Source organism: Puma concolor, chromosome D4 (assembly GCF_028749965.1).
Source record: "Puma concolor isolate L17-30 chromosome D4, mPumCon1.1.hap2, whole genome shotgun sequence".
Taxonomy (NCBI): domain Eukaryota; kingdom Metazoa; phylum Chordata; class Mammalia; order Carnivora; family Felidae; genus Puma; species Puma concolor.
Genome location: NC_141679.1, coordinates 84,027,036 through 84,046,142, shown reverse-complemented (window position 1 = coordinate 84,046,142; position 19,107 = coordinate 84,027,036). Strand labels below are relative to the sequence as shown.

General features: G+C 53.8%; 2 long non-coding RNA genes across 3 annotated transcripts; one reads left to right on the top strand and one right to left on the bottom strand.

Annotated features, from left to right (window-relative positions):
• Positions 1 to 1,425: 1,425 nt before the first annotated feature.
• On the bottom strand, positions 1,426 to 5,350 carry LOC112850202 (uncharacterized). Its single transcript, XR_015243051.1, has 3 exons — positions 5,072 to 5,350; positions 3,652 to 3,900; positions 1,426 to 1,636 (listed from the first exon to the last, which is right to left on the bottom strand). It is a non-coding gene; the product is annotated as an uncharacterized LOC112850202 (long non-coding RNA).
• Positions 5,351 to 5,800: 450 nt separating this feature from the next.
• LOC147575054 (uncharacterized) lies at positions 5,801 to 9,754 on the top strand. Of its 2 annotated transcripts, none has more exons than XR_015243049.1 (4): positions 5,801 to 6,070; positions 6,215 to 6,330; positions 7,878 to 7,921; positions 9,121 to 9,754. It is a non-coding gene; the product is annotated as an uncharacterized LOC147575054 (long non-coding RNA). The 2 variants fall into 2 exon arrangements; XR_015243050.1 differs by having other exon boundaries at positions 6,833 to 7,921.
• The last annotated feature ends 9,353 nt before the right edge of the window (positions 9,755 to 19,107 follow it).

Sequence of the window (19,107 nt, the reverse complement as noted above, 5' to 3'; positions counted from 1 at the left end):
GGCTCTGAGTGTGTACTGATGAGTGCGCATGTGAGCGTGGATCCATGTATGTGTGCACGTGTGGGTGGTCGTGTCTGCCCGTTAGGGGTACACATGTGTGCGTGTGCTTATGCATGTGTTAAGTGCCCGGTTGCTGAGCCCGTGGTCTCTGGGGGGGGGGGATGACGGTTTGTAGACATGTGTGGCCTCTGGGGCACGTGTGTGCGTAGGAAGTCTGGACGATCATGCGAGTGCTCGCGTAGGACACATGTCCCCGGGGTCTTGGTCCAGCTCCTCACCTGCTTCACCCCACCCCCTCCCACCAACCTGCCAAGGACGCTGTGTGCTTCCAGTACGTCTGCATTCCGACCGCCAATTTCCCTACCTGTACCACGGAGGGCGAGGTTGGACTAGAGCTATCAGGCTCCTCCTTACTTTGGGGGGGTTTGTGTAATCACCCCAAGGAACACGCACAACATGAGGGCGTCGAGAGCCCAGGAATCCTGGGATTTACCTTGGCCCCTGGGTGAGGGGAAGGAGGCCTCAAAGGAATAGGTGAGGCCAAGGGCCAGGAGCCTGGGATGGGGCACTCCCAGAAAGGGCCTGAGGGGACCTGCTGGAGCTACGATTCTGACCAGGCCCTGCTGTGGCCTAGAGGCAGGGGACTGCCTGGAGTGACCTCTACCCCGGACTCTGGAAAGGAAGAAGGGAGTAGGGGGATCACGGCCAGGGGACCTCTGTGAGCAGCCCCCAATGGGAGCCTCAGGGGGCACTGGTTGGGAGGCAGGACTACACCCCTCCACTCACTCAAAAGAGTCTGGCCTGGCTTCTTTGCTCCTTGAGGAGCGGGGCCCTGGGTGGCTGTCCTTTCACGGAGAAAGCCTTCATTCCCCTCAGAGCTTTGGCCCGAGTTTTAAAATTCAAGGCTTTGGCCTGAGTCCCAGGGAGGATCCTGAAGCTGGAGGAAAAGTTACACTTGCTGATACACAGGTCTGTCCAGGCTCTCTGCAGGGGTGGCAGGATGGGGTGCTCTTTGCCTCCTTCACTGTTTTCTTTTCTACCCCGGCTCCCAGCCAGTCCTCCCAGCCTTCGTGCAGACGAGCCTTTGTGCAGGGCAGCAAAGAGGAAGCATCGCAGCATCCTGGCACACTCCGTCTGTCACACAAAGGGCAGGGGTACCACTAGAGAGTTCTGTTTGCTGGGAGCAGGTTCACTGCAAAGAGCTCAAGGGAGCTAGAGTCCTGTCCAGTCCTGGAGTGGCACGCCTGCCGGGCTCGGACCCTGACCCCAACCACCCAGAACAGGGACCCTGGGCTTGGACAAGAGGGAGGAGATTCCATGGGAAGGAAAGTCCTAGAGGTCTCCTGCAAAAGTCAGGTCCAGTGGGAGACAAAACAAAACAAAACAAAACAAAACAGAAACCACTCTAGGTATTTTGAACAGGGGAAATTTAATACGGGGGATTGATTCCACAGGAGAGGAAAGAGCTGAAAAGCCCTACAGCAAATGGGAAGGCAGTCTAGCTAGGGCATGAGCTACTACCACTCCAGGCCGGAGCAGCACAGGGAGGAGATGATGATTCCGCCCAGGGGTGGCCGAATCATGGCGGGGATCGCCGTGGGGCTGAGCCACAGGAGAATGGGTGGTTCTGCGGGAGCTGAAGACAAGGAGGCAGCAGTCAGCGCTGGAACCCTGGCTTCCCCCACCCTCCAGTCCCGTCCCAGCACTTCCCATTGGCCCGGCCTCGCAAGGAGCCTGGGAAAAGCAGGCTGCGGGAGACGGGCAGTCGCGAGCGAGCGCAGACGGACAATGCCCAGTACTTCCCCATGTTGCACTCTGCAGGGGCTGGGAACTCGGGAAAAGCAAAGACATAATTGGCACTGTCCCCGAGACTGGGGATATGACTAAGTTTTGATAAGAGTTCGATGGGCTTCGTGCACGCACACACACGCACAGATACACACACCTGCCCTGGGCCGCATGCCCCCTGAACGTTGGATTCACGCCGTCCCCACCAGAGCCCAATGAACTCAGGACAAGGCCCTCACACCAAAGTCGAGGACACTGAGGCTTTCGGAAGGGAAGTGGCTTCTCTCGGGTGCCACGGCTGGAAAACGGCCGAGCCTGGGCTCACACCCACGTCAGTGTGACTCCAGGGACCCAGGGCCTAGGAGGAAAGTGGTAAGTCTGCCGTCCGGTGCTATTGTTGGGAGCAGATGCTGACAGACAACCAGCCTGGGTTGGAGGCACTGGGTAAAATTCTCAGGAGGAGAGAGGCGTTGAACCGGGTGAGACGGGCTGGGGAGAGAGCCACGGATGGCCGATTGGGGAGCATCGCGTGAGTGGCAAAGAGCAGGACTTGGGGACCCAACAGGCTGGGTCAGATCTGCCCTGCCACATACCAGTTGTGTGACTGGATCTCTGTGCCTCGGTTTCCTCATCGGCAAAATGGGCATAATAGTGATAGTCCCTGCTCCACAGGGCTGTGTGAGAACTGAAAGTTGGAGAAGTGTTTGCTCCTATTATGTGTTATTCTTATTTCTGTTTTATAGGTGAGGAAATTGAGGCTCTGAGAGGTAAATCAGATGGCACCACTAGGAAGTAGAATATGACTCAAGTCTGTGCTGAGTCTGTGTCACCCTCTCCCACCCCTTCCTTCCCTGCCTGGTCCCCCAGACTGCTTGCTCACCCTGTGAGCACAACCCATCCCCGCCGTGATGTGAAGTGCCCTTCTCCTCGTGTCTCCCTCTGATCAGTCACCTCCTCCCGTTGGCCTCCAGGCTTGGAGGTGCCACCAGCTTCCCACTGTCGCTCATCTGTGGGTAGCAGCACTATCCCCCCGCTGGGTTTCTTCTAACCTTCTTGCCAGTCCCTGTATTGGCTTCCTTCTGTTAGAAACCTAGTGTTTCAAGAGCGCCTGGATGGTTCAGTCGGTTAAGCGTCTGACTTCGGCTCAGGTCATGATCTCACAGGTCGTGAGTTCGAGTCCTGCTTCAGGCTCTGTGCTGACAGCTCAGAGCCTGGAGCCTGCTTCGGATTCTGTGTCTCCCTCTCTCCCTGCTCCTCCCCTGCTCACGCTCTGTCTCTCAAAAGTAAGTAAATGTTGAAAATAATTTAGAAACCGAGTGTTTTGGTTTTCCTGCAGAGACCCTGCCTGGTACAGTAGTCGCTGTTTGTTGCGGTTTCCTTGGACCAGGGACGCTTCCAGGTGCCTTTCAGAGGCTAATGTCCAGGTTAGGGACCCTCACCACTTGACGGAAGAGGAAGCAGGGCAAAGGAGAGAGGAAGCCGTGTGCCTGCGGTCACGAAGCTAGTGAGAGGCAGGACCGGGGCCCCGAGGCAGGAGGTTGAGATCCAGAGCCCACGGCCTGCCCACCTCCCCGCCTGCCAGTGGCCACCCTAACTGCTAGGTGACTGCCTAGGTCACCTCTGTGACCTCCTGTCTGGCTGCTCTGCCCCACGCCAGCCCTCAGAGACACGACTGTGGATGGTATCTCTGCACGTCCTCTCCCGCTAAAGACCACCAGGGTCTGCAGGTGATTTCACGTCCTTCACGTTCGGTGGCCTCCTAGCTCTCCCTCCTTGTGGTGGCACCCCTTCCTGCCAGGCTCTTCTCCCCGCCCCGTGCCACGCCCGGCAGGCCCCTCCAGGCCAGGACCCTCGATGACTCACCCACGCAGGGCTTTCACTTCCTCCTCGGATGAGGCTCTTGACCTGATGCAGCTGCAGAAAGGAGGTGCCTCCTTGGAGGCTTGAAGGCCAGGAGGACGAGTCGTGGGCCCTGTTGAGAGCGCAGGGCCCAGGCCTGAGGGGCTGGAGGGCTGTCTCTGCAGAGGGCAAGGTGGCAGGAGGGCTCCTGGGGCTCCCTGTCTGGCGCTGGGCTGGGCGAACTCTCTCCAAACGACCAGTCTTCTACACAGGCTGGCACACAGGGAGATTGGTCTAAGAACGTTTAAGCTGGAATTACGCCTCTCATCGTTACTGATGGCATTCAGTATACCCATAAGCAGAAAGCCCAGTACCGTAGGGAAGCCTTGGAAATACTTCTGGGATCTCTTCACACAGTTTACCAAAAATGTTTACACAGAAATACTTCCTCATTACAACCTGGCTTCCTCTCTCCCTTTAAAGCACTCTCTAACTCCCAGCTGCTCCAAGGAGTGGGGAAGGGCAAGGCTGAAAAGTAAGCCTCCTCGGTGCAGGTGCGTCATACAACTTCCGGGGCCCCCATTCCTATCCTGGTTAAATGACCCTGCTGTGGAGTCAGACCTCCATTACACTCCTGGTCATTTTCTGACCGTGTGACCTTAAGGAAGATGGTCATCTTCTCTGAGACTTGGTTTACTCATCTGTAAAATGCAGCTATTGATAACAACTACAGCATCGTGTTTCTGTAAGAATTCGATGAGCTCAGCCAGGCAGAGCACCCGGCACATTGTCAACATTGAAACGCTCGGTAAATGCCAGCTGTCACAATAAATACTCCTGTTTACGATGAGGGTCTACGGGTGCCCGATCCCGTCTGTGCTCGCGTGTTTGGGCCTATGTCTGTCTACGGGGTGGTCAGGGAAGGCTTCCCAGAAGAGGTGACACTGGCCTTGTGTCTTACAGGAGAAAGTAGGGGAAAGGGTAAGGCCAGATGCCGTTAGAGTGTGGGGAGTGCGTTGGGGCAGGAGAAGGGACCGGGCCAAGAGTGGCCTGGAGGGAAAGCCTGAGCTCCTGGGGCCTCCACGCTGCAGCCTGGCTGGAACCGACTGTTGGATCTGGGTGGGTGGGGGCTGCCCCAGCTCGGTCTCTGAAATGCTGGCAGCTCTCACCCTTCTGCCCCCTCCCGTTTCTGGGCCTCCACTTCCTTCCCTTGCACAGACCACAGAGGCGTTTCAGAGGAAGCTGCTACTTATTTTAGCAGTGATCCCTGGACACCCCCACCCGCAGCTGCCCCTGCCCCTCTGGGCCCCTGAAGAGGCACCAGGCTATTCTTCTGAGTCACAGCCCAAAGCACTTATGGGTGAGGGTCAGGTCCCACCCCTTCCCCGCTGCAAACTGGGCACTGGAAGACATGGGTTCAAGCCCCGCTCTGACGCTAACTTACTGGACGATGTCCCGGTCCCTTTATCTTCCAAGCCCCAGGTCCCCATCGGGGCTCTGGGACCTGCGGCGGGGCGGGCACTGACTTCTGGGCAGAAAGGGGGTGGGGCTGGATATGCCCTGGAAGAAGCAGAGAGAGGGTCTCAGGCAGGTCAGGTTTGGGGAGCCAGAGCTTATATTTTGGGGGTCTGTCTTTAAGAAAAACAGAATCACAGGGGCGCCTGGGTGGCTCAGTTAAGTGTCCGACCTCGGCTCAGGTCATGATCTCACGGCTCGTGGGTTCAAGCCCCGCCGTTGGGGTCTGTGCTGACAGGTCAGAGCCTGGAGCCTACTTTGGATTCTGTGCGTGTGTCTCTCTCTCTCTCTCTCTCTCTGCCCTTCTCCGCTCACATTCTGTCTCTCTCTCTCTCTCTCTCTCTTAAATTTACATAAACATCAAAAAAATTAAAAAAGAAAGAAAAACAGAATCACAAACACAGATTTGCTTATGAAAGTGAATTTCTATTTAGTGAGGAGAAGCCCCGAAGTTTTTTTTTTTTTTTTTTCAGCGTCCTGCAAATCTGCCTTTGGAAAGGCTCCTCCAAATCCTCAGGAGACAGTGGGGAGGGAAACTGAGGCAGAGAGAGAGGACGTCACAGGCTCTGCACAGCCACACAGCTGGGGAGTGGAAGGCTAGCCTTTGAACCCAGATTTGTCAAGAATCAATACCCACATTTTACCCCCTACCCTCAGCAGCCCCTCGTAGCGCCACTGAGGTGAGGAGGGCATTAGGGAGGAAGGATGAGAGACTGACAGACTGACAGACTGACAGCCAGGGCAGGGCAGTGCTGGAGAGAACACAGGACTGTGGTCAAACAGACTCTGACCCAAGTCCCAGCTCTGCCCCTTTCTAGCCATGTGACCTTTCTGGAGTCTCTGTGCCCTCACGTGTAAAATGGGGTGACAGAAGAGCAGTTGTGGGTCCTGCACAAGGCAGTTCTATTTCTGTCTTCACCTGGATCTCGTAAGTTCAGCCTGAACCACACTGATAATGCCAATGGCTAAAGCTTGTCTAGCGCTCACCTTGTACAGGCGTGGCTCTGAATACAGCTACTGAACTTCACAACAGCATGATGAGGTAAGTGCCGTGATCACTCCCATGTTCCAGATGAGGAAACTGAGGCCCTGAATCCATACCAGGCTCTGGGCTGGGCGCCAGGCATGCAGTTGTGACACGGGGATGGTCTTTGTTCCTCAGGACCCCAGAACTCCAGAAGGATGCTGGTAAGTGTAACATTTGGGATCTAAGGGAAGTCTCGAGGGAGCAGAAGGGAAGGAGACGTTCCTTGGGACCAGAGGCTTCGTGCAGGACCTGGCATTTGAGCAGAGCCCTATGGATTCCTAAAGGAGTTTTCCACCTTGATCATAGCGGGGGGGCATTGCGGGCAGAGGGAACAGCACATGCAAAGTCAAGAGGCAGAAGGATGTTGGTGGGGAGGGGACAGGAAGCAGGAGCTTGTGGATCTGGGGGGAGTTTGTGGGCCAGGAGCAGTGCGGAGGAGGCTGAAGAATTAGCTCTCTGGTTTCTGGTTTTCTTCTTGGGTTCCAGCCCCCGAGCGGCAGCTTCAGTCCCGCGGGACAAGTGTCTGCGAGGGGCAACCCTGTGTGTGTGCAGGGCAAGTGTAGGACATAGAGTCTCAGTCGGGGGGCAGTCCCTGACATCAGTCTTTGGGTTGGGAAAGCCCGTGGCAATGACCCTTTGCTGCCTTCCCTCCTGTTCTTCTAGCTTTGACAATTCAGAAGCCTTCGCCGGTGAAATGAAGCAGGAGAAGATGTGGTCCTTAGGGTCACCCCACTGACCAGCTCCTCTCTCCCCAGCTCACTGACCCCTTGTCCACCCTCACGTCCAGCCATGAGTCCACACGTGCAATGTTTACCCGGAGCGGATGCTGTTCGTGCATCGCCCCTATTCCCTCGTTCTGAGGTCCCCTGCTCCGTAATGAGCACTGCAAAGGGGGATACCCCCTATCCCGTCCCCAGCCGTCATGTCTCCACTTCCCTGCCTGGAACTTTCTCTGGCACCGCAGGAGCCAACTTCCCACAGGGTACCCAGAAACGCCAGGGCCGGAATGTCCACGGGGGCAGCCTTGACCCAGTGATGGATGGTGGCCAGTGACCAAACACTCCAGCCTACCGGTCACTGGGTAGGACGGCTCTAGGCACACTGCTCACAGTCGCTCAGTGGACCCCCAGGGGGGCCGAGCCCCAGGTGCCCACTGGGTAGCCTGCGCCCTTTTCCCCCTTATTGGCTTTTCCCTCTTCCCCGTCACACTTTCCCACTCACCCCTCCTTCCCTAGATTAGCGCCTCCCGGAGAAGCCACGTGCTCCCATCGTCTGCCCCATGTCCCCCCACCCCGCTCACCTGCTCTCGCGCTTGTCCAGACAGCAAATATGCACGGTACCCACTCTGCCGGACCCTCGTGAGATAAGGGAGGCACAGCCCTGCCCTCGAGAGCCCGCTAACTTGCGTAGATGGACACGGGCTCCTGGGGGCCACGACCTGTCCGCCAGGTGGGCTGGGACAAGAGGAGGGTGAGTGCTGAGCTAAGCCACTTCCTCATCCAGTCATGGGTCCCCACCCTTGGCTCTCTCCTGTGTGTAACTTTCCAAGGAAGCTTCCGGCAGCCTGGGCTGTGCGCGGCAGGCAGGCAGGAAGAACAATAGTTAACATTTGTGCTCGCCGCACTCGAGCTGCTCCACACATATTAAGCCCATTCATCTTCCCATCCGCCCTCGGACGGATACTCTTAATCTGAACTCCATTTTGCAGATGGGGAAAGTGAGGGACCAAGAGGCTCCCCCGAAGTGGTACAGGTAAGAAGTAGAGATTTTGGTCCAGGCAGCATGACCTCGAGAGCCTGTGGTTCGGCTTCTGTGCTCTACTGTTTGCGGAAGCCCAGATGGGTGTCGGTGATGCAGAAGGGAGGATTCAAATGCACGTGAGGGCCTGGGCAGAGAAGGCAGGTCAGCACCCCCCAAAAATGCCTGGACCCCCCCCCCACTTCCACACCAGTGTGCTTTAGCATGAATGCCACGTACACGCAAAGACAAGTCTACACAAAAGTGTGTGTTTCGCTAAATGCCGCCGTAGCCACCGAAGTGTGTAAATACGTGCACGCCCTCCGCACCCAGAGGCTTGTTCACACACGCGTGCATGCATCTGGGCATCCAGAGGCCAACACACACACACACACACACACACACACACACACATTTGCACGTGTGCACAGACATCGGCACGCGTGCACATCCACACACATCGGCACACGCGAATACAAATTAGCGGTCGCTTCGAATTCTTTGCTTAAAGAAAACTTGTGACTGTATTAAAAATGTAGGACACATTGGCCGAATAATTAAAGCGAGGAGCGAGGCAGTGGGACTTCTCACCACTCTCTCGGGGCCGCCTGCGCTGGGCTGTGCTCAGCGTGGCTCCGTCCTATATATTTGAGGAAGAGGCACTTTATTACAGTAATTTATCACCCCCATAAATGTGGCTCCTCTGTAACGCGGAATAATTTGGGAAGAAATATGTGTTAAAAATTAAAAATGCAGTCGGCATGCGCCCCGGCGGGTCTGCAGGGAGACATCGCCGCACCTCCGGTAACCGCCCGTGTAGCTCTAATACCTACAACTTCCATTATTTAAAGTGTGATTATATTTTTCCTGCTTGGAGCTTTGTCAGCTATAAATAAAAGATAAGGGTGAATTGTTGCGGGGCCTAGTAAGCACTTCCATTATTGGTACTTAAGGGGGCTTGGGGATGGAGGGAACGGGCAGGGGGTGGGGAAGGATGGGAGGCCACCCAGGGGGTACCGCCTGGGTCTGGAAGGCGAGTTGTGGGCATGGGTGGGCCCAGTCCTTTCTCTGGTTGAGTTTTCCACCGGGTCCAGAGCGACGTGACCCCACGAACCTGGGTTCTGTTGTCCACCGCGGACCACGGTGAAAGCCATCCACAGAGGTTGCCGCCTGCTATGGCTCCCCACGTGCCGACCCGCTCCTGTTCTCCCCAGGGACCCCATGCCCATGGGACACCCAGGGGAGAAGGATGTCACCCATTTGAAGAGAAAAGGATTCATCCACTTGAACGTGTTTGTTTTTTCGCAACCAAGAGTTGTTGCTTTGAAGTGAGCCCAGACCGTGGCTGTGGGACAAAAAGGATTCACGAGAGGGTGTACGTGTGGGGGATGCCTTTATTACCCAAAGCAGGTCCTTGGCCTCTGAGCCAGAGAGCTGGTCCAATTAAACAGAGAGTAACACGCCTCTAACAACAATCAGATGGGAAAACAAATGTGTTTGTTTTGTCACAAGGAGAAAAGGAGCAAAACAAAGCTAAATGAAAAAGAAAAAACTGGAAATCATCTCCTTGTCCCGTTTCCCCAAGTCTTGCACGTTTCTCTAAAGCTTTCTCACTTCCCTGAGCCTCTGTTTGCTCGTCTGGAAATTGGGGATGACAGCACCCATCTATCTCCAGGGTTATGGTGGCAATTAAATAAGGTAACATCTGTACAGCATTGGGACCGGCTGTCGCCATACCCCAGTTAGAGCTCCAGCCGTCACCCTCTTTGGTATTTACCAAAACGATTTGAAAACTTCGGTCCACACAAAACTTTATAGCAGCTTTATTCATGACGGCCCAAACCTGGAAGCAACCAAGATATCCTTCAGTAAGGGAAACGGGTAACCAAACTGTGGCCTAACCAGACAGCAGACTATTACTCGCAGATAAAAGGAAATGAGCTACAGGAATGGGACATTATTGTCTTATGGGTATGGAGTTTCATCTTGGGAAAGTGAAAACAGTTCTGGAGGCAGTGGGGAGGCTTGCACAACACTGTGACTGTGCTTACGGCCACTGACCCGTACACTTAAAAAGAGTTCAAATGAAAACGTTTAATGCTACATATATATTTTTTAAAAATTTTAGCATTTATTTATTTTTGAGAGAGAGAGAGAGAGACAGAGCGTGAGTGGGGGAGGGGCAGAGAGAGAGGCAGACACAGAATCAGAAGCAGGCTCCAGGCTCCGAGCTGTCAGCACAGAGCCCGACGCCCCACGGACCACGAGATCGTGACCTGAGCCAAAGTTGGACACTCAACTGACTGAGCCACCTAGGCGCCCGTTATGTTATTTATATTTTACCACAAAAAAAAAAAAAAAGAAAAGAAAAAGAAAAAAGAAATGGGCTGTCAGGCTATGAAAAGGCCTGGAGGAATCTTAAATGCATGTTGCTAAATGGAAGAAGCCAGTCTGCAAAGGCTACATGCTATATGATTTCGGCTGTAGGACATTCTGGAAAAGGCAAAATGGCGGAGACAGTTTGGGATGGGGAGGAGAGGGAGGGTTGAAGAGCCTAAGTTCAGAGGATTTGGGGGCAGTGTCACGGTACTGCATGATTCTGTAGTGAGAGATGCACATCATTACACATTTGCCAAAACCCATAGGGTGCACAACACAAGGGGTGAGCCCCTACATAAACTACAGACTTCAGTTGATAATAATAATGCATTGATACTGACTCATCAGTGGTGGCAAATGTACCACAGTGAGGTTAATATCAGGGGAAGCGGATGGGGGGATTATAGGAGAACTCTGTGTACTTCCTGCTCCGTCTTAAACCCCAAACGGCTCTGAAAATCGAAATCTAAATATTTAAAATTCAAATGAAAAATAGGGGCGCCCAGATGGCTCAGTCGCTTAGGTCTCCAACTCTTGATGTTGGCTCAGGTCATGATCTCGAAGATGTGAGATGGAGCCCCGTGTCCAGTTCCATGTTGGGCGCTTGGGATTCTCTCTCTCTCATTCTCTCTCTCTCTCTCTTTCTACCCCTCCCCCACTCCTGCTTGCGTTCTCTCTCTCTCAAAATAAATAAATTAACTTAAAAGAATAAAATTCAAATAAAAAATAAAAACTTAGGATTAAGGGGCACCTGGGTGGCTCAGTTGTTTGAACGTCAGACTTCAACTCGGGTCACGATCTCACAATTTGTGAGTTTGAGCCCCACATCGGGCTGAATGCTGTCAGCTCGGAGCCTGGAGCCTGCTTCGGATTCTGTGTCTCCCTCTCTCTCTGCTCCTCCCCTGCTTCCACTCGTGCTCTCTTTCTCTCAAAAATAAAATAGAACCTTAAAGCAAACAAGCAACAACAACAAAAAACCCTGAACACTTAAGATTAACCTTAAAGCTCTAAAAATTAATTTTAGTAATTGGACAGAAGTCATTTTCTCAGTTCTCAACACCATGGAAAGCAGCCTGGAAGCCATCTTAGCAATCATTCCGCCCGGTGACTTCCAAACGCTTTGTTTCTTTTTCCATCCCAACATTTACAGGGCCCCCCAATACACTTACAAAGCCTACCGTGACCAGAGCACGTTGGATGGGAGCAGCAAACAGGTTTGGACTGGCTCAAGCCACATCCTGCCTGCTGGGGCTCCCTGACAGTAACTGTCCACAAGCCCTCGAGTTGGCCTGCGTCAGCCAGGCCAGATCAGGGGAATTCGTCTGAGCTCCACAAACGGAAGCAGCTGATTCAGACCCTTTGGAGCTGGTCCTGGCTGGTTGCATTTGTCCTAAACCAGCTCAAACCACTTGCAATTGGCTGAAATTGCCCCCAACCTAGAGCCAAGGGGTATGCCCCCAAAAGGAGCCCCAAAGGGAAGAGAAGCTGAGATTCCACTTGGGGTGATCAAACAGGAGTCTGGGCGCAGGTCAGGCTGGATCAGACCTGTCGGGACTGATGAGCCCATTGCTGCTGAGGCCGGAGGGAGAGGCTCTGGCGGACACAGCGTTCCTCGCCTCCCTCCCCAGCCCCTGGAGCACCTCCCTGGGTGAGTGGCTCTGAGGAACAGAGGCCGGTTGGGTTGGGCTGGGGAGAAGATCAGGCAGGTGAGGAGGAGGAAGAGACTCTTCTGAGAAGATGGGGAGAGAGGAGGTGCAGTGGGGCCCAAGGGAAGGCTTTGTAAAGAAGCAAGACCCTGGAGTTGATCTGTGCGCGGATGGGCATGGACTGGCAGGGAGGGAGGTGCTGCTGATGGAAGGGAAAGGGAGATAATGAAGGGTTCCAGTCCTTGAAAAGGGGAGAAGCAACAGGACCGGGGGCACAAGTGGCAAGATCAGCCTCTGAGAGGAGAAGGGTCGCAGCCTTTAGGTGTCAGGAGGGAGGCAGCAAAGACCAAGGCAGATACAATAGGTCCACGGGATGGGGCGGGGGAGACTAGGGTGGCAGTCACATCTCGTGGCACCTGTTCTTTCAATGACATTTGGGACAAGGTCACCTACTGAGAGCGAGGTGGGTGACAAGGGGGTGGCGAGTTTGAAAGGAGAGAAGATAGGGCATGGTCACCCCAGAGAAGCAAAACACAGGGGGCTTTGGGGCGCAGCTTGAAGGGCCCATTGGAGGTCTGTGGTCACGAATTTAGAGCGAAACCCGGCAGCTCGGGGGTGTGATTTTCTCCTACAATATTCACTGACATGCAATAGCACAGGTCTCCAGAGTACCCAGTAATGCGATGGTTGGGCTGAGTAAGACCAGAAATGCCAGGAGGGAACCACTGGACGGAACCAATGGCAAATGGCAAGGGAGCCAATCGAATGGATGGCAGTCCCCACAAGAATCCCAGAACCACGATAGGGGTGGTGCTTGAGCAGTGAGGCAAGTGTCGGTGTGGGGTGTTTATAGAGTGGGAAACTGAGGCCAGGCTGGAGAGGAGACTTATCCGAGGTCACACCGTTATCTGTGGCTGCGGAAGAAACTTCCGGTTTTTAATCACGTCTTACATCATTCACTCGTTTAATCGCTAAATTCCCATTGAGTGCCAACTATGGGCTAGATGCTGTCCACACTGAGGCCAAAAGATCTGATTCCCACTCTCAAATGACTCACTGGATGTAAATATGAAATTAATTCATCATTTTCTTAATGTAGTACGTCTATCATTAAATAGTAACATGCACATTGTTAAACAAAACCCAGCACCGTTATGGCTTGTGTGGAGCTTGACGTTTAGTGACTTACTAGCGGGATGTTGGGCCAGGATCTTGGCTTCATATCTTTGTGTCTCAGTTTCCTCATCTGTAAAATGGGGATCTTAATAGTAGTCACCCCACCAGTGGAGATGGAATGAGTTAATAGTATATAAAGGGCTTCAACATAGTATGCTCTCAGTAATGTAGCTATTTTTGCTCTGTGGTAATTTGAATACACGTATATCCTAGATTCTCAAAAGACCTGTTGTGGCAGCCATTGTGGGTGTTGAACCCATATCCCCTGTGCACTCTCTTTTCCCAGACGTGGTGATGGTGCCCGACACAAGCCTGAGCCCTTCCTCTTGAACCCGGTGCAGAGTTGGTGAACGTGGGCCAGAGGCACTGAGTGGTTAACACCTCCAGGAGCACCCTTTAGCCAAGGGTGCGTGGGAATGGGACACCCTTGGATGTGCCCCTTGGGTCAGACATTTCTTGGGCATGTTCTATTCTGCCAGTCCCCAGTGAGTCTGAGGCTCAGCTGCCCACAGTGGGCATCTGTTCATTAATACACACATTATCGGCCTTCCTTCTCTGTGTCCCTTCCCCATTCTTTACTGCTATTTCTGGGGATCAGCTTTAATTTTTTTTTTAATGTTTATTCATTTTTGAGAGAAAGAGAGAGATAGGGAGAGGCAGAGAGAGAGACACACACAGAACTTGAAGACAGCTCCAGGCTCCACACTGTCAGCACAGAGCTCGATGTGGGGCTCAAACCCACAAACCATGAGATCATGACCTGAGCCGAAGTCTGACACTTGACTGACTAAGCCACCAAGGCTCCCCTGGGGATCAGCTTTAAAACAAGCTAGGTGCTTTACTCCATCCTTGTCTCAGATCTGCTCCTGAGCTCAACCAAAGACAGTTGTGATACAAATGGTCCTAGGAAGTAGACTCTCGGGATGGGCCCCTGGGACTGAATCACTCACCGGCCAGTTGGCACCAAGGACCACATTGCTGGTAGGGGCAGAGTGGTTCCAGCCCCTGGTGTGCAGATTCTCTCACCTGACTGGGTTAGGAAGAGGTGCGGGTGGGAGAGAATGCCCTGGTTTATCTCGCAGCCCTAGCATCTGAGAGGAGGGGAGGCGGGGGGGGGGGGGGGGGGGGGCGCTGGTAACTCAGGACTGCAGAGTTGTTTAGGTGAGGTTAACTGCCGTGAAAGCCCTGAAGGAGGAAAGTGTTGGTCAGCCTTCTATCAACCTAGGACCCAGTGCGAAAGCCAGAAGCCTGGGCGCTCAACTAGACCTTTCATTCCCAAAGCTGGAGGGCAGACTGTGCCGAAAATCAGACCCAAGATCTGAACCGGAGGAGTAGAGAAGGCACGCGGGAGGCTAAATTCTCAGCCCGGCGGGCCTTCTGTGTTGAAGTCAGCGAGCTGATAGAGAGAAGTGGGGGCCGTGAAACCTCGGATGGGAATGTTCGCGTGGATATGCTTGACAAACCTGAGCCTTGGGGCTGGGAGAAGCGGCCCCTCCTCTTTGCTAGAGCTTCCCGTGGGTGAGACACAATGCCGAGGCCTCACCTGCACCTGCGCCGGACGGTGTGGGCCCCTCCACAACACCCCCGCCCCGGCTCCTCCTTCTTGTGGTCCACACCAATAACTAGGTCTCAGCGTGGCCTGAGGGGGTTGGGATTGTCTCTTTAGGAGGAGGAAATGGACTCTACCAAAAGAACTGCCAGACCTGGCTGATGCGTAGTGGCGGGAACCAGGAGAACACCCCCAGGAGTGGGTCCTGAAGGTCCTGTACCAGGGCAGCGAGGCTGTAAGGCTGAATGGGGACATGACTGATACGGGAGCACTCTCCCGTGACTCAGCGCATGAGCCCATCTCCTGGTGCCGCCGGGATGGCTTCCAATGGCTTAGATACGAAGTCAGTCCACAGTACATGAGATGGAGATGATAAAACTGTGGTGGCAGAGCACCAAGGGGGGACCAAAAGGCTCCGAGAGGTGGACTTATCACAATGGGCATAGTACGACATAAGACCAGCGAATTCACCAATGTGCTATGCTGGGCGTACCGAGGCAACGCGTGGAGTGCTGGCCTAAGTCCATCTCGCAGCGGGCCTCGTGGGTCCGCAGACCCACCCGTGGTCATTTCCCCAGTCCCTGCGTGGGGCATTGGCTTGGACACGCTCAATAGCTGGCAGAGCCCTCAGTGTGGTTCCTTACCCTGTGGTAAGTAAAAGGCCTCTTCATAGGGAACGTGGAGTGGAGGCCCCTAAAACTGTCCCCACCCCAGCCAAGATAGTAAATCAGAGCCATACCACATTCTGGGAGGCTGGCCGAGATTAGAGCCGCTCTCAAGGACGTAAAGAATGCGGGAGTGCTGGTTCCTATCAGATCCCCCTTTTGTTCGGGCGTACAGCCCCTGTAAAACCTGAAGGATCACAGGAGATGATGGGGAATTAGCACAATCTCAACTACGTGCGGGAGCCTCGATCTCACTGCCTGCCGATCGCGTCGCCTCAGGCACTTAGTAAGCGCCTACTGATCTGCGGAATGTTACCTTCCACCCCCACGGGACACACGGGAGGGGCATAAGCACTTCAGAGTCACCTGGGGCAGAGGGCAGTGCGCATTCAGTGTCTTACCCTTGCTCTCCCTGTCACCGAGGTTATGGGAACTCTCCTGCTCTGTCACCACAGAATCCGAAGGGATCCTGTCATCTGAACCGGGCTCGCTTGGCGCCTGCGTCAGCCTAACTAAGTGGAATCCACGTTTCCCAGAATTCCGTTTCCTGCATCTCTGGGGTAGCTCGGGTCGCGAGAAGGACGGTTTGAGAGGTTTAGCTAAGATGGGACTGAAGCCACGGACATGTTCATTTCACGCCTGGAAGGTGATGGCTCAGCGTGAGACGCTCCTGCGACCCCGTCCGTGGTCACTTAGCTGCTGACTTATGTTGTCAGGGGGTAGCAGCCGTGTCTCCAGCTTTGCCACCTCTTGCCACTACGTGTGCCAGCCCTACTTCAGGTGCTGGGGATGTGGCAAGACAGGACACGTTCCTGCTCTTACTGAGCACACAGTCTCTCCGAGGTCAGTGAAGGGGGTGGAAAGTGCTTCAAAAACCGGTTCTTTGCAGCAACCCTGTGCTCTTAACCCTCCTAGGATCTAAATGACCTCCCGGGACAGTATGATCCTACCGTTGGGGTTACGATGACCAAGGTCATCCCAGCCTTTCCATCTCTCCCTCTCGGTTTCTATCTTCCTCTCTCTTCTGGGTTTGCATCTTGAAAGAGAAGAGTCCGCAAAGACACCCTCTGAACTGTTAGCAGGGGTCACTTTGGAGAAGCGATTTTGGGAACAGGGTTTTCCTGCTCCTTTAACACACCATGGAGGCAGAGAAATTACATAATGTGCCGAGATCACACGGCTGGCAGTTACAGAGCAGAGCGGAGGCCTTGTCCCCCTGACTGCTTCACACATCCCAGTTCCTCCCATGACCAAAGACAGTCCTTTGCGCCTCTCATCCCTTCCGGCTCAACTCGGCCTCCAGACTTCCAACTCGGACTTTCCCCTGAAACCCCCTTGTGCCCTCACTGCCTTTGCCGAGGCTCTGCGGTAGAGGGACAGAATTAGAACTTGCCTCGTGGTGGGAGGTGGTAGCAATGGCTGCAGAAGAGAAGTGACTTTCAACTTCTAGGAATTGACTCTGACAATCAGATCGGGCAAGGGGCTGAGTCACCGGCAGGCCCCTCTGGCTGGGTTTTAATCAGGTCAGATGGTGCAGGGCGTGGGGGCGGGTGGCGGTGCAGAGGGCTCGGTTCCGCTTCCTCCCGTAGAGGCCCAGGCCTTTTCTTGCAGTTTCTGTCTCTTTGATGGGGAGGACTTGCCCGGCAGGTGTCAATCCAGGCCACCTGGGTGGGCTAAATTTAGGTCCCAAGATGTCAAAGCTGTGAGGACCCAGTATCTTGTTTTGCAGGTGAAGAAGCTGAAATGGAGAGAGGTCAAGAGACCTGCCCCAGGCCCCACAGCTGGACTCACAGCTGGAACTCAAACCCAGGCTTCTCCAAAAGTCACCACACCAACTCCAGAATGAGTGCCCTTTCCAAACACCCACCAACCTGGGCTACCGTCCTGAGGCCAGCCCTGCCTTGGGGTTGAGGGTAGGGAATGGGGCACTGCTCTGTGTCTGAGACCAAACACTGTTTTGGGGGCAGACATCTGGCTTCTAATTCTGGTTCTGCAATTTACTGTATGACCTTAGGCAGCTTCTTCATTTCTCTTGAAAGTAGGCATCATGGATATTGTTGGATTCAAGACACAACTGTAACCCAATTGCCTCGGACATAGTAGATAGTCAATGAACACGAGTTCTGTTTTCTTTATGTAATGATTTCCTAAGTGACTTTGGTGGAATCCTGGGGCTCTTTGACAATATCTCAGGGGTCCTGGATGGGTGGGACCAAACAAACGGGGGCTTGGAGCTCCCCACCCCCATCCTTCTTCCCTACCCCCACTGCCACGAATGTATGTCCCCCATGAACCAGAGTATTTCTGTCTTTATCTGTCATATGGTTTGAGTTATGCCTGAAATTTTTTAAATGAGTCTGCTACTAAAAATCTGGCCATCCTCCACGGCCTTAAGTTTGCAAACTCAGAGAGGACCTAGTGGAATCGCAGAGAAATAAGAATCACAGCGCTATTTTAACGTTCATGCATTTGGAACCTGCATTAAGGAATGTTGTGTTTGATTGTTGGTTTCCTGGGGCGGCAGGAGGCTGTGGCCACCTTGTGGGTTCCCACTCAAGTGCTATTGCCCACTTCCTTTCATGCTAATGGAACCCACATTTCAGTTGACCACCGGGTGCCCCTATGATTCACAGAACCCCTTCCCCACCACAAGGAGGGAGGAAACATGCATTAATATGAACAAATCACAGTGGTTCCATCCTTCTTGCCAGTGATCAACTAGGGTGTGGGTGACAGGCCTGTGACAAGACTCTGCCCATGAGACAGGAGATGTTTTTGGGGGAGGAGGCTTCTGGAAAAAGATGTCCCTTTTGATTAAAAAAAAAAGCTACGTGGAGAAAAGCTGTCCCCTTCTTCTGCCTGCCCATGTAGCTGTGTGGCCACCTGACCTTCAGCACCCATCTGAGACTTGAGGGCACAGGCCCGAGGAAAAAGTGAACCCCCAAGAGCATCTGTACTAATCCCCAATTGCTACAATAATGCCACAAAACAACCATTCCCCAAACCCAGTGACTGACAATAGGCATGTGTTTGTGTGCTCACAGGTCACAGGTCAGCAGGTTCACCACGGTTCAGCTAATTTAGGCTGGGCTGGGCTGGGCCACTCTGCTTCAGGCTGTGGGTCAAGTTCCAGTCTGTTCCACATGTGTTTATTCTGGGGCCCTATGGAAGGGGCCGCAGCAAAACCAGGGACAGCTCTTCCCCCAGCAGATCACAGGAGCTCAAGGCCAAACCAACTGGCACAAGCACATTTAAGGCCTTGGCTCATGTCATGCCTGCTACATTCCAGTGACTAAAGAAAGCCACAGGCTGGGCCCAACATAGCGGGTCGGGATGTACATTCTCCCCAGGGGAAAGAAGGCCAGTAAATATTTGCTGACCAATACTACTCCAGCCTATCACAGAGGCATGCACCTGAGAATGGCCCCGTCTCCCTGCCGCTTCCTCCTCTGTGACACAGGAAATTCTGCCAGCTGAGAATGGCCAATAGAAGGCGGGGTGCAGGGAGTGGCTGCGTGGCCTCCTAGGGAGAATTAATTGTGAGAAAACGTGGATTCTGGAGTAAGTGACGGGGCCTGAGCACAAAGCAGAGTCCCAGAGTTGAGGCAGTGCCTGGAAACTGAAAGCCCCCTAATTCCACTCTCCTAGCGAGATATGTGCTACACCCAAGGGAGAAAGGCATCGTTTGGGTTTGAACTAACAGAACAGCTTCACTGGGGTGCCTTGCTGGCTCAGTCAGCGGAGTATGTGATTCTTTTTTTTTTTTTTAATGTTTATTTATTTTTT